Genomic DNA, 15,486 nt, shown 5'->3' with positions numbered 1-15,486 from the left:
GAGACGCATAGCAATGCAGCTGAGGCCCAAAGGCTGTATTCACAACGTCTTTAACGCGCCCTATCGTGTGTGTTTCTAGATGTAAAGAAATGCGTTTAAGAACCGATGGACATTTATACGTACAACATGCCGTGGATACATCAATCCGCGATATTCCCGATATATCACGTAACGTTTTTGAGTATTTTGGAGGACATCCCACGCATGGTAAGCAGAGCTTAAATGAAAATAACGCGTACGTACAATGTAGTACAAACGAACGTGTTATCCTGCTACTACATTTAGGTTCCGGTATTATTTGTACGTATATAATAATAACAATAATAATATGGTCATTATTATTAATATTACGATAGTAATTAAATCTCGCCCAGTAATACCTAATTCTCATCGTAACTGGGACAAAGAAGAGCTGTAGTGGACATGGGGCTATCGAGGTAATCAGTACAAAGGACTCTCGAGGAGTGAAAATGGCATCTCTTTAAGCTGGATTTCATCAGTCAGATTTTATGGGTAGATGAATGCTATTTCGGCAATGACGCCACTGTCAATAGACACCATCTACACCACTGCGCCGCTGCAAATCCTCACTGGTTACGACCACATCACATGCAAGGGCACTTGGGTGTTAACGTTCGAGGCGTCATTCTAGGAGACCACATCATTGGAATAATTTATTTGGCTCCCAGACTAACTGGTCGGCTGTATTTGCAATTCTTACTGAATGAGCTGAATCTTAGGCACCTCCTAGAAGACATCCCACTTCAGTTAGCTTTGAGGCACTGTTTTCAGCACTATGGTGCACCACCCCATTATTGCACAGGGATTATGAAATATCTCAGCAATGTGTACCCCAAACGGTGGATAGGTCGTGGTGGTTGCATTCGATGGCCAGCGAGAGCGCCTAATTGAACGCCCTTGGATTTTTTCTTATGGGGTTATGTCAAATGCACAGTTTACGAGACGGAACCGGAAAATCCAGCTCAGTTAAAAGAATGAATACGTGATGCCTGGGCTTCAGTAAGGTGTCCACGTTAATTCCGAGAGGCGCTTACATCCAACAAGGCGGACAAGCATTTGAACATTTTTGTTATGAATATTGCAGTTACAAAGATATGTCAGTCTGTAACATAGGTTTAAAGGAATATCATTTATGATGCTAATTATATCCATTATTCCATATTGCAAATAAAGATTTGATAGCAATTTTGCAATAGAGCCAAATGTGAATCATTACGTGTTGTTAATAAATTAGCAGCCGTATGTTGATTTGCCTTGAAACAGGTAATGAATATCGTTAGGCTCTTGTGGGTATTCTTTTGGTCAGGGACGCTGAGCCTTGTACATGGACAAAATTCTCGAGCCAAGGAATAGAACCCGGCACTCCCCTTACAGTATGCAAGTTTTAAAGCGACGAGCTATAGGACCAGTTACAGTTGTAAAGTGTTTGTTTTCAAGCACTAGTCCTAACGTTTAGCAGGATCTCCTCTTTGATGGTGTGGAGTCCACTTAACTTTTCTGCTTAGGCAAACCTTTCGGCGTCTGTGGTATCCGAGATTACCTAACGTCAAATGACGACGGAGTGCTTGGGACAGCTGGTACAATGTCCACAACCTGCAAGTTAACTTCCTCTAGAATCTTTGGTGCACTTGACGCCTTGCACCATTGGAAAAGAAGTGGAGTGGCTACTCGTTGGAGCACACTGGAAGCCTCCACTCACAATGGGACCGTTGAACAATCTGTCGCCTATTTGCTTCACAATGAGAGGCTATGCAGGAAACGACTAAGAATTCAATGTACGCAAATATCAGTACACAATTCTCAACCATTTTCGACACTATAAAGTCTGAACATTTTATGCGTGACTACATACACTGACAAGGCAAAACATCATGACAACCTCCTTAATAGCTTATTGGGCCATCTTCATAATGCAGTAATCATCTTTCCAGCATATCATCGATTCTACAGTTCGTTGGTGGATCTGTGGAGGAATGTGGCGCCAGGTCTCTACGCACAAGTCATGTAATTCCCATAAATAACTGGCCGATTGTGTGTGTATGCGGTGATGGCGCTATATAGCAACATAAAAGTGAACCATTGGATTCACATCAGGGAAATTTTCTGGCCAAGATATTAAGGTGATTTATTATCACGCTCCTTGTACCACTGCAGCACGTTCTGGCTTTGAGACACGGATAATCGTTCTGCGGAAAGATAACATCGTCGTCAGGGAAGACATCAAGCACCTCGAAGGGACTGAGGTGGTCAGCAACTGACGTGGTGTCCTCGATTACTTCCACAGGTCCCATGCAAGCGCAGGTGAATGTGTATCATAGCATAACACCGCTCCCACCAACCAGGCTGCGTCCGTGGCGCTCTGCACATTTCGAGACCCCGCCCGCCTCAGTGATGACGTTTGTGGAGACGATCTGGTGCAGCAAAACCGTGATTCATCCAACGAGTTGACACGTTTCCAGTAATAAACGGTCCAATCTCGATAGTCCCGAGCCCATTACAATCGTAATTGACGATGTCGTTGGGCCAACGTGCCAACATTCGGAGATAGCCTGCTGTGAAGCCCCTTGTTCAATCATGTGCGCTGAATGATTTGCTCCGAAACACATGTTCCTTCACCAGCACTGTCCACCTCCACCACAGGTGCCACAGATCGCCATCTGTCCTACGCCACAGAGTAGACAAGCGTCCAATCTCCACGTTCTGTGAAGAGTCGTGGATTTCCAACCATTTAGCACCTAGTATTACTTTCACTGTTCTGCCTCTTTCCGTAGATGCTCACGACATCAGCACGTGAACAGTCGACCAGCTTCGCCGTTTTCGAGATACTCGTTTCTCTGCGTAATTATAATCTTCCCTTTGGTGAAGCCGCTTATCTCAGTGGATTTCTCAATTTGTAGCGCGTATCTTCGCTAGGGTAATCCCCCATCCGTCTCTGCTCGCCTTACATACTTTTGTTACCGGCCACGTGCCTGCAATGCCACCATAACGTACCCATCTTGCATTGGGCAGTGGTCACAATTTTTTGGCTTATCAATGTACGTTTATGGTCCTTAGCGACCAAGCATTCCGCAACCGTGAAAGTAAGGGCTTTATTTCATAAGCGCGAGGTGTGGTGACTGATTGTCTTTTCTGGTACTCTTTTCTTTATTTTACTAACAACAGATATGCGTGTACGCCACGACATTGGATGGTCACCGATAAACGCATACGAATTCAATCAAATTTGAAAAAAGCCATGCACATGCGAAGATTGTCATTAATTGCTAGTGCTGTATGTCACAAAAGTTACTGTTTCTTACGTTTCTATGATCAGTATCATTCTGATTCATACAGTGCTCGATACAGTAATTGCAACTCATGTAGTCTATGCTGATTGGACTGAAATTTCTTGTATATTTATTTCTTTCCAATCTCATGATGAAAATTTTATACTCTTTTTCAGTAAAGAATATAAACTTGAGGCAGGATCCATGGACCACGCACTGTTAGAACTGAGCGCTTAAGCTCGGCTGCTGGCTTTTCGAGTACTAGCGATCATACAAAATAAATATGCGTTAAATTTTCCATTTTATCGAAAGCTGTTAAGAGTTGCATCTTCCTGTTCAAATATGTTGAGGCCGTGTCATTATGTATGAAATAGTGAGGGAAGTATGTACGGTCCCCTCGTCAGCTACACGGAAGTCTCTGTTACTTGGTGCGCTGCTGTCGAAGTTTTATGTGCTTTTTATAAGCTGCAGATATCCACTGCATGCAGTTCCCTTTCTCAGTGCTCGGATGGAAACCGGCTGAAAGGGACCTGCTTTCACTGACAGCCACAGTTCTTGTAGGATCTGAAACTGCGCTTCTTATAGCGTGTGACAGAGTTGCGAGTAGCACACCATTCCTTGTACAGACGTCAGGCAAACCATACATACCGAGCGAGATGGCGCAGTGGTTAGCACACTGCACTCGCATTCTGGAGGACGACAGCTCAAACCCGCGCCCGGCCCCCCTGACTTAGGTGTCCACTGATTTCCGTTATTCGCTTCAGGCAAATTCGGGGATGGCTCCTTTGAAAGTGCACTGCCGAGTTCCTTCCCCATCCTTCCCTAATTCGATGGGACCGTTGACGCCGCTTTTTGGTCCCCTCTCCCGAACCAACCAACCACCCAACCACCCAACCAACAAACCGCATACTGTCACCAACGACGGTGTGGTCAGTGGCACGTTCAAACACGTTCGCTCCTCCAAACCACTATAATGACTACATCGCCTGTGTCAGGTCTCACGGCGGCTGGTATTAGTTCTAAAACATCTGCTGTGCTGCAAAGCGATCAGTGCACTCTTTTAACGGGGTGATTAACGGTTTGTCCGGTGAGTTTGCTCCCAGTAAATACATAGGGATGTAAGTAATATTAATTATTACAGCCTGAGCACTCTCTTTAAAAATGTTATCAGTCAGGGTCCTGCTACCGTGTAAACTGGTCATTGAGTGCTACACCCGAGCGAGTGGCAGTCATGCGTAGCTCAATAAAAATGAGCACCGCAAGAAATTGTAGAAAGCGTGCGTGGCGTGCGCAGCTTGACAACATGCAAAGGTCATAAAGCGTAAAAGCACCTAACGATAACAAACTTCTCGCTCTGGAAGTTTAATGCTGCAGTTAAAAAGATACTCAATTTCTTTTTTTTTTTTTTTCATCAGTTCTGAGTTTCATTTTCCCTGTCGAGTGTCACAGCATTTACTGTGGAACTTTGGGCTAAATAGATGAGAGTACGTTGAGTGACTGAATAGGGACTGATACATGGCAAAGTGTGAACTACATATAACACTTTATTTGTCGTGACAAAATATCAAACGAAATGTAGTTATTTACACCCATTACCAACATGAATCAACCGCAACGCTGTGAACTCAAAGCACGGACGCAAGGAGGTCATATAAGTAGTGACATCGAGATGGAAATTGAAATCCCAGAGGATTTCCATGGGTATTTTTTTAAGATACTGTAAATCGTATGTCCTACAAAACTTCGGACCAAGCAAGTATTTAAGATGCTGGTATACGCAATTAAATACATCGTTACAATAATTTCAATAATACACCTAACCGGGATTTAAGCAAATTTTTTTTCATAATATCGATTTCCCTATTAAAACTAGCTTATACGGTATGTGGCATGAATTCCACACTTCTGGAACATCGCTGTGTTGGTAGGTTAAACTTTTTTAGCTCTATGTTTAATAAAAATGGTTCAAATGGCTCTGAGCACTACGGGACTTAACTTCTGAGGTCATCAGTCCCCTAGAACTTAGAACTACTTAAACCTAACTAACCTACGGACAGCACACACATCCATGCCCGGGGCAGGATTCGAACCGGCGACCGCGGCGGTTGCGCGATGCCAGACTGTAACGCCTAGAACCACTCGTCCACTCCGGATATCTTTAGTATTTTCCGCCAAGAAACGTCAGTTATTCTAAATCATGCTGTTCTGGTATATTATCCCTCAAAGGCTTTTTTTTGCATTGTAAACAGAATTTAGATTTCACAAACAATAGAACCTTACGTCATTAAACGGAATTAGAAAAAATTTAGTCAAAGAATAGTTCTAATACTTAGGATGATCTCGTTCTAAATCATTACTGTTATTAGTTCTTGATGAGCAACATACTCTGCATGCTGCGCGCAAAACATCTTAGATCCTTTAGTCCTCTGTGTTGTAAATGGATCTCCACTTAACAATTCTATGAACTTCAGTAACTTTTCTTCGCTAAAACTGTTATATCTTAGACATACAAGAGTATATGTCGTTGAGTCCTAGTTATGATTTTTACCTACACCATATAATTTAATGTTATATTCCTGTTTTTGAACTTTCCAAGCCAATTGGTCTTCAATAACTCGCGTAACTGAGTCATCGAAGAAAGAAATATCAGTACACCACTGCGTTATCGTAATTAACTTGTATTTATATTCTAATAATTAACTTAATCCCAGTATTATCAATTTAAGCTTCTCTTATCTTTCATTGGATATTATTTCATCCTCTTTCTACTACTGTTGCTTTAAAGATTGTTTGAAAACAATTTCTAGAGTAGCTTTATTTTTTAAAGGTAACATATCAAGGGAAAATATTAGTTAATGCTAGTAGCCAAAATGCTGTGCATCCGAGACTATAACAACAACAACGTCAGCAACTGCAAACGCTCCGTCTGTAACTGAAGATCTTTTATATTTATTACTGTATAATATGATGAGGTACGTTTGTCGATCAGGAGACAGTGCCATAACTGCTGAGGAAGAGAAACAGTAGCTCTGTGGATCGACTCTGTACCTGCGCTGGAATTTATATGTGCTACATTTATCGTTTAAGAGTATCGTTAGGACTGTCGATCGTGGACTGAAAGAAATAATTTTGGCGACGAAATCATAATGTATAATATTCAATAATTCATTCATCTAGGTTACCCAGAAATTAACATCAAATGGTCTACGTAAAGTAGGACATGTTAATGTTCCTCATACATAAATAAACGTAGTGATATTTATTGACAAATACACGTTGTGAGTCACCAGTGTTGTCAGATGTATACATTTCTGGACAATTCTTCCGTAAGACATTTCCGGGAATATCACCCTGTTGTCATGTTGTTCAAATGAGTAAACCAACACCTGCGCAAAGTTACATGCGTTTTTTTCGCCCAGACAGATTGCAGGGTATTCCTCACTAAATAGCTTATAATATTCTCCCTACACTATTAATTTTAAGAAATTAGGTATCATTTCGTTATTCCAAATGGAACCGTAGTAAGTTTTGCTCCTAATACTGTAGATCTGAATCTTTTACTCTCGCGTTCCAATTTCCAAAACCAGTTAAGTAATTTGGGCTAAACAACAGTATTTTTAACGTAGTGTTTATTTTAATAGCTCTCTAATACGGTGAACGTTTGTAATATTAAATGTAAATAATAAACACAAATAATAATACAGCTTTCGTCTAAAAACGTCGAAACGGAATCATGTGCCGTCGCTGTATTTACTCTCTCTCTCCTATTCACAGCGGTATTTCGAATTGGTCCAAAATCACATAAACAGTTTAGAGGCGATACAATTAGTACTTACTACAGGAAACGGTAAGTACATTTATTGCTACCTACACCTGTGCACACTGGATATTAAGTTACATTACACCCCACTAAAGAAGATACAATGATGTCACACATCGCATATTCTTATACTTAACAGAAAAATTACAGCTACAGTTCAATAAAAAGACTTCAGCTTATTGCACGTTTGTGTAACTATTAATATATTAACTCTGCAAGGCTGCAAAGGTACCAAAGATAAAACTTCAAAATGAATTAATATTGTGTTTCGATACGTATTCCGATCGTTACGCGGTTTCAAATATTACCCGGAATGACCTGTATAAGTCGACCGGTTTTCTTCCGTAGGGTTATAAGTAGCTTCTTCCGCTGTCACACGTGACAGTGCATTTACTCTTGTGGGCACTTCGCTTATTTTTCTCTGTAGTGGTAGGTAAACAGTACGCATTTTCTCTGTATAGACACATTGTTAAGTCTAACATGCGTCGTCTCGAAACATCTAGGATAGTTAATACTCAGGAAGCTTAATACGTTACGTGTGACTAGGATGTTATATTGCTTGCTTTGAATAAGACGCTATGATGCCCACAGGGTTGGGAGAGAAAGTCATTCCACCGCACGCGCTCTTTGAAGGGCGCGCAGATCAATTTGGACCGAGCCTCTGTCCTACCGACTGCCAGCGGACAGAGGCTCAATGAAGACAAAGGGCGCGAAATAAAGCACGGAGACCGTTATATAGAGGGTCCTCATATTTGTCCGTAATGATATGCATTGTGGTGGATGTAATGTAGATGAAATAAATTTAACAATAAAGGGGGACGTTAACTGTTCACCATTAATATCGGAAAGCCGTGAAGGCGGCTTGCTTGGGTATATAAATGATTAGCATTTCAGCACAATCGCGTATTCTTTATACAGGTTGAACTCTAATAAACCGACGAACTGGAAACGGAGGGAAGAAAGTCCTACAAAAATGTCTCCGGAAACACGTGGTTGCCTCGATAGACTAAAGTTCCTCTGACCAGGTGCCGTGTGTTCCTTGTGTGATTGACGCAGCGTACTGTAAGCAGCACAATGGTCCGGTATTCATGTCGGGAACAAGCCGAGATGGTGTTTGTGTACGGCCAGGAAGATGGAATAGGATGAGAGGCAGCACGGCTACACCAACCACATCACATAACATTTCAAGCCTTTTTATCGCATTTGTGCGATCGTGGGTCCTTTCAGACAGACGAACGTGCAGGGAGGTAGCAGACTGTACGTACACCACATCCGGAGGACCACGTTCCACAGCATATTGAGACGAACCCTATTACCAGCACCAGGCAAGTTGCCCGCCAACATGGTGTAAGTCAATGTACTTTTGTGTATATCCCGCATGGCAACTGCTACTATCTCTGTCACCTACAGTCCTATAGAGACCACTTTGAACATTTGTTGAGATGTGGAAGCAATGCACCTCTCTACTGTTTTCCGGGACGTTTTGATGTCGTTGCATGCACAGCGTTCATTGCGGGAGACATGAAAATGGGACTTCTTTTTATCTGTTTCGTGACAGGAATCCGTTCCTGCAGTTTGTCGGTTTTCTTAATGTTCACTCTATATAAGGAAAAGTATCACAGTCCCTTTCTCATTCACAAATCGCTCTGGAATGTTGGATCTTTGTGAAAAGATAGTATTGGTTCAAATAGCTCTGAGCACTATGGGACTTAACATCTGAGGTCATCAGTCCCCTACAACTTAGAACTACTTAAACCTACCTAACCTAAGGACATCACACATATCCATGCCCGAGGCAGGATTCGAACCCGCGACCATAGCAGTCGCCCGGTTCCAGACTGAAGCGCCTAGAACCGCTCGGCCACAACGGCCGGCCAAAAGATAGTATTATGACTCATGTAAGGACAACGGAAAATGTTGAAATTCGACTGTAGCATGATCAGAACTGGCTTATCTTTGCGTGGTATTGTTGCTCGCATTGGTCCAGGTACACCAACTGTCATCCAAATGTGGAATCCATGGGCTCAGGAGAGTCACACCCAGTGTTATTCGGGATTCCAAAGGCCCTACAAGACAGGCGTTTCTTGGCCTCTTAGAATCGTGCGGCCACGTATCTTGCATACGAACACGTGTTTGTTTGCGTCAAGACAGATATCTACATAGAGAGTGCGAGGGTGTCTGGAGCACCACGGATTGTCAGCACGGTGAGCATTGTTTCGGCTTTCGTCGACGCGATAGCAGAGAGTGGTATATTGAAGGCGGTGCACGTAACGACGCAAAAGAAGGCTCCGAGTACAACGAACGTTGGCACATTGCTTTCGCCGTCATCACAAGCGTCCAGCGCGTTTCATATACTACGGTGTGTCACCGATTTGCTGCAGAAATCTCCAACATATTCAGGGTTGGAATAAATAAATTTCCTTCAAATTGTCCAGTTTCAGTTGCAGATTTTTAATTAGATTTCATGTTTCGATCACAATCGATCATCTGCGGTCTAAGTAGTTGCTTCAGAAACCCTCTTGTCCACTCAGAACCACATACCAGAGTCACCGGATGTCGTTGAGCTTATATATGCTCGTCGTTATCAAAACTACAAATCACCTCCAGACATTGCAAAGTCTACCCCTGTCTGCTAGGAACGCTAGGCCCCGTCACATACACGAAGTACAACACTATGCCGCGGAAGACTAAGCAAGTCCACACACAGAGAGCGCAGGGGTGCCTCTCACAGACAGCACCCCTAAGTGCCCCTGAGAGCTAGCACACCAAAAAGAATCTCGTCTCGGCTTTTGGCAAGACCGATATGTTTTTTTATGGTAAATTGATCTATATTAATGGTAATGCAAAGTCAAATCACCGACAAAATTTGCGTTTTCAGACTCACCATTACTTTGCGTCGCACATAAACAGCTTCATTTTCGTCCAGCTTATCATGCGGCAACAGTATTCTGATATGCGGTTTGAGTAAACAAGATGGTGTCGGGACGACACTACTTAGATTTGAACAAGATCCGGAGGGATAAAAACATGTAATCTAATTAAAAATGTGCTGAACAATAAATGAGAGTTGTTTTAAATATCTATACAGTTTCTGAATCTCTCAAGACTATTATGCCGACTACCGTACATCTTCTTACCGTAAATCGCCAGTGATTTAGAGAGAATCTCTCTTGCGAATCTCGTCTTGTGCTATTCTCAAAAGACATTCTGTGAATCATGGATGAAGGGCTACTGGTATATTCCATATTCCTAGGTTTCCGAAAAGCGTTTGACATGGTGCCCCCTGTAGACTATTTACTAAGGTACGAGAATCCAGATTTGGTTCTCAAATATGTGAGTGGCTCGAAGACGTTTTAAGCAATAGAATTGAATAGGTTGCCCTCGACGGCGAGTGCTCATCAGAGATGTGGCTGTCAGGAGTGCCCCAGGAAAGTGTGACAGAATCACTCTTATCCTCTCTATCGTCTATATAAATGGTCAGATGTACTGGAAGAGCAGCAGTTTATAGCGGTCTGCTGAGGACGCTGTGGTGTACGGGAAGGTGTCGTTGTTGACTGGCTGTTGCGGGATACAACATCACTTAGACAAAATTTCTACTTTGTGAGATGAATGGCAGCTTGCTCTAAATATAGAAAAATGAAGGTTAATACAGATGCGTAGGAAAAACTATCATGTAGTGTTCGATACAGCATCAGTAGTGTGCTGGTTCTCACAGTGCGTAACGTTGCAAAGCGACATGAAATGGAGTGAGCATGTAAGGACGGTAGTATGGAAAGCGGAATTGTCGTTTCCGGTTTATAGGGTGAACTGTAGGAAAGTGCAGGTCATCTGTAAATAAGACGGCGTATAGGACACTGGTGGTACCCACTCTCGAGGAGTGCTCGACAGTCTAGAATCCCCATCGGACAAGATTAAAAGAAGACGTGAATCATTTCAGTGTCTTGCTAATGGATTTGTGACCGAAGGTTCGGTCAACACGCGCGACCGATATTATCGGAGGGAGGGGGTCATTGTGTTACCTCACTACTGTAATGTCAGAACATGTTCTATAACTCTGTACCTGATGGGCGTCGTAAATATGCGAAGGAAGTGCTTTCTTAGTAAATATGGGAAGGAAGTGCTGTCTTACACTTCTCCTGACCTTGTTGTAGACTGATGATAGCAGTAGTTTATTCCAAGTAGTGGGCTCAGTTTTGCGGTCTACAGTTATAATTGGTAATAAGGAGGCTAACTGGCCCACAAACTCTGTATAGAAAATGACAGCGCTTTAGTGATATCATCATACTTCTGTCAAAGTCATGACAAAGTTGGATGATCAGGCAACAGAATTTTATTATCGAACCGTTGCACGTTCAAGTAACAATAATTTATTGTCGAACTGTTGTGCGTTATCTCAAATTAACAAAATAAAATAGTGCAGAATGTTCGAAATTATGATAAAATAGAAGTAAGTTATAGGAAAATACTGTTAACTTACAGTATGTACAGGAACCATCTACATCTACATGGATACTCAGCAAATCACACTGAAGTGCCTGGCAGAGGGTTCATCGAACCACCTTCACAATAATTCTCAATTACCTCAATCTCGAACAACACCTATACCTTTCTGTGTCACCTCTGATTTCCCTAATTGTATTATGATTATCGTTTCTCCCTGTGTAAGTCGGCGTCAACAAAATGTTTGCACTTTCGGAGGAGCGAGCGCATGATTGAAACTTCGTGAGAAGATCGCGCCACAGCGAGAAACTCCTTTGTTTTAATTATGTCCAACCCAGAGCCCGTATCTTTTTCGTGGCACTCTCTCCACCATTTTCTGGATAACACAAAACGTGCTGCTCTTCTTTGAACTTTTACGATGTACTCTGTTATCCTATCAAGTAAGTATCCGAGGCCGCGCAGCAGTACTATAAAAGAGGACCGCCAAACGTAGTGTAGGCAGTCTCTTTAGTAGATCTGTTCCATCTTCTACGAGTAACTGTTCTGCCAATAAAACGCAGTCTTTGGTAGCGTTCCCCACAACATTTTCTATGTGTTCTCTCCAATTTAAGTTGTTCATATTTGTAATTCCTAGGTATTTAGTTGAATTTACGGCTTTTATATTTGACTGGTTTATCGTGTAACCGAAGTTTAAAGGATTCATTTTAGCGCTCACATGGACGACGTCAAACTTTTCATTATTTAAGGTCGATTTCCAAATTTTGTACTATACAGATATCGTTACTAAATCGTTTTGCTATTTGTTTTGATCTTCTGATGACTTTACCAGACGATAAATGCATCATCTGCAAACAACCTAAGACAGCTGCTCAGATTTGCTCCTAAATCGTTTGTGTAGGTAAGGAACAGCAGAGGGCCTGTGACACTACCTTGGGGAACGCGAGAAATCACTTCTCTTTTACTCGATGACTTTCCCTGAGCTACTACGAACTGAGACCTCTCTAACCGTAAATTACGAATCCAGTCACATAACTGAGATAACACACCATAAGCAGGCAATTTGATTCCAAGCAGCTTTTGAGGTACAGTGTCAAAAGCCTAAAAATGCGGAATAAATTTTAAATACTTTGATAGAAGTCAACATTTCGCGTGAGTAAATAGCTAGTTGTGTTTCACAACAGAGTTGTTTTCTAAAACCGTGTTGGCTGTGTGTCAATCAATAGTTCTCTTAGAGGTAATTCGTTATTTTCGTACCCAATGTACGTTCCAAAACCCTGCTCCATTTTGAAGTTAATGATATTGCTCTGTTATTAATTGAATTATTCCTACTGCCTTTCTTAAATATTACTGCGACCTGTGCTACTTTCCAGTCTGTTGTATATGATTATTAAGTATGTAGCAATTGAATCAGCATACTCTGACAGGAATCTAATTGGTACACAGTCTGGACCGGAAGACGTGCTTTTATTAGGTGATTTAAGTTGCTTCACTACTCCGAGGACTTGCTTCTAAGTTACTCATGTTGGCAGCTGTCCTCGATTTGAAGTCCTTGTTGACGGAATTTCGGAAGGCTGTTTTTGTAACTCTGCTTTAGCAGCATATTCATCGACAGTATTTCCGTTGTTATCGCTCAGAGAAGGCATTGACTGTGTCTTGCAGCTAGCATATTTTACATATGACCAGAATCTCTTTAGATCTTCTGCCAGGTTTCGAAACAAAGTTTCGTTATGGATACTATTATAAGCATCTCGCATCGAAGTCTGCACTAAACTTTCAACTTCAGCAAAAGATCGCCAATCTTGGGGATTTTGGGTCCGTTTAAATTTGGCATGTGTTTTGTCGTTGTTTCTGCAACAGTGTTTCGATTCGTTTTGTGTACCAAGGGGGATCACTTCCGTCGTTTGTTAATTTATTTGGTTTAAATCTTCCAATTGCTGTCGATACGTTTCTTTAAATTCAAGCCACATTTGGTCAGTACTTATCGGTGCATTGTTTATTTGGAAGAGAGGAGACTCTCTTTCCGGAAGGCATGAAGTGAATTTTCATCTTTTTTTGAATAGGTATACTTTTCGTTTATATTTGGAGCATCGACAACCCTGTGTTCACTAATCCCCGTATCCGTTTTAATGATCGTTATTACCTCAGGATCATTTGTTGCTAAGAGGTCAAGTCTGTTTTCACACCCGTATACTATTCCAGTGTGCTCATGAACTTACTGCAGGAAATAATTTTCAGAGAAGGCGCTCAGCACAATTTCGGACGATTTTTTATGCCTACCTCCGGATTCCTACATGTACTTTCGCCAAAATACCAAGGGTAATTTGAAGTCACCACCAACTATAATTGTATGAGTCGGGTACGTGTCTGAAGATAGACGCAAGTTTTCTTTTAACCTTCCAGTAACTACCATATGAAATTGCAGGTCGATAACAGGAGCCGTTAATTTATTCCGGTTGCCAAGAATGACCTCTACCCATACAAACTTACAGGAACTACCTACTTCAACTTTGCTACAAGGTAAACTACTTCTAACAGCAAGAAACACACCTTTCTGAACGCCGTTTCGTCCTTCGCAAAAATGTAGGCTTAACTTATCTCTGGCCTTAGCCAGCTTTCAGTGCCTGTAATGATTTAACCATCAGTGCTTCTATTAGCGCTTGGAGCTCTGATACTTTCTCAACACAGCTACGACTATTTATTACTCTTATACCAAGAGGGATCAATAAGAATGTAAGACCAAGAACGAATTACTCTTATTAAATTGGACGTAAGACAACGATAGTCTTTCTTTCCCCTGCTCAGTCTATACATCTGATAAGGAGATCAAGCAGTAGTCGAATTCTTGTAATTTGTTATACTGATCGTATGTCAAGTTCAGAAATCAAAGATCGTTCACTCATAGCAGTTTGATGCAACTCTCGAAAACTCTTCTTTAAATCGACGTTGATATTTTCTGACCGTCTTTAATACCATGAACGAACATCAGGTTTTTGTCGACGGGTAGGGTATCTCTGTTGTAGAGCACTCGCTTGCCACGTAGGGCAAATTTTTAAGCAAAGGTGAATGTTCTACGAGCATGCATAATGATGGAAAAAAATCAGCAGCACCTTAAACTGGTAATCCCTGGATCGATGGTTCGAGCGTCACGTCAGTCAATATCCTTTTCTTTTTTTTTCGTTCATTTCACATTCCTACGTAATTTAAATATAAAATTCATCAAATATATGCCAATTTATACACATATAACTGTCATTTTTATGAAAAATGCACGTCTTCTTTTACTTAATTACATATCGCACACATAAATCCAGTTTTCATTAAAGATGGAAACCTTGCAATCGGGCCCTACCATCTCACAGTCAACCGACTTCCGTGATCATTCAGCATCGGATGCAGAATGGGGGAGGGGCCCAGCGCACACCCGTCCGTTGTCGACGTTATCATCCTAGTCCAGTCCTTCTACCAAGAACAAAAAAAAAAAAAAAAAAAAAAAAAAAAGCCGACAGAACCAGGAGCGAAATCCGCGTCCTCTGCATGAGGCTCTGTTGCTCTCACCAGACGGCTACGGATGTCTGCAGTTTTCATTGCAAATAAAATTTTTTAATTATGAATCTTATGTAAACGATTGTTAAAATGGTATAAATTTAAAAAAAATACAATACATTTTTTTTATCCGTATGTGTTTTACCCTTCACGGAAATGCTCGTGGAATATTCACATGTCTTTAAAAATTCGCCACAGCCAAGAATCGAACGAAGGACGAGCAGGTGGTATCCCAGCAATCCACCGAACCATGCCATCCATCGAGGAAACGGCTTAGCCTTAGGGTAATATGGACGGTTTAAACTTTTCAAAATCGATTTTCTCGAGAATTTTTGAGAGTCGCATTGACTTGTTTTGCAAGACTGATATTTGGTTTCTTAATTTCACGTAACATAA

At 41.6% G+C, this 15,486-nt stretch overlaps 1 protein-coding gene across 1 annotated transcript in view; it reads right to left on the bottom strand.

Annotated features, from left to right (window-relative positions):
* LOC126176371 (neuropeptide F receptor-like) overlaps nt 1-15,486 on the bottom strand; it is a 426,789-nt gene that overhangs the window by 397,490 nt on the left and 13,813 nt on the right. The window lies entirely within an intron of this gene.

Source organism: Schistocerca cancellata, chromosome 3 (genome assembly GCF_023864275.1).
Source record: "Schistocerca cancellata isolate TAMUIC-IGC-003103 chromosome 3, iqSchCanc2.1, whole genome shotgun sequence".
Taxonomy (NCBI): domain Eukaryota; kingdom Metazoa; phylum Arthropoda; class Insecta; order Orthoptera; family Acrididae; genus Schistocerca; species Schistocerca cancellata.
This window is presented reverse-complemented; position numbering and strand designations above follow the sequence as displayed.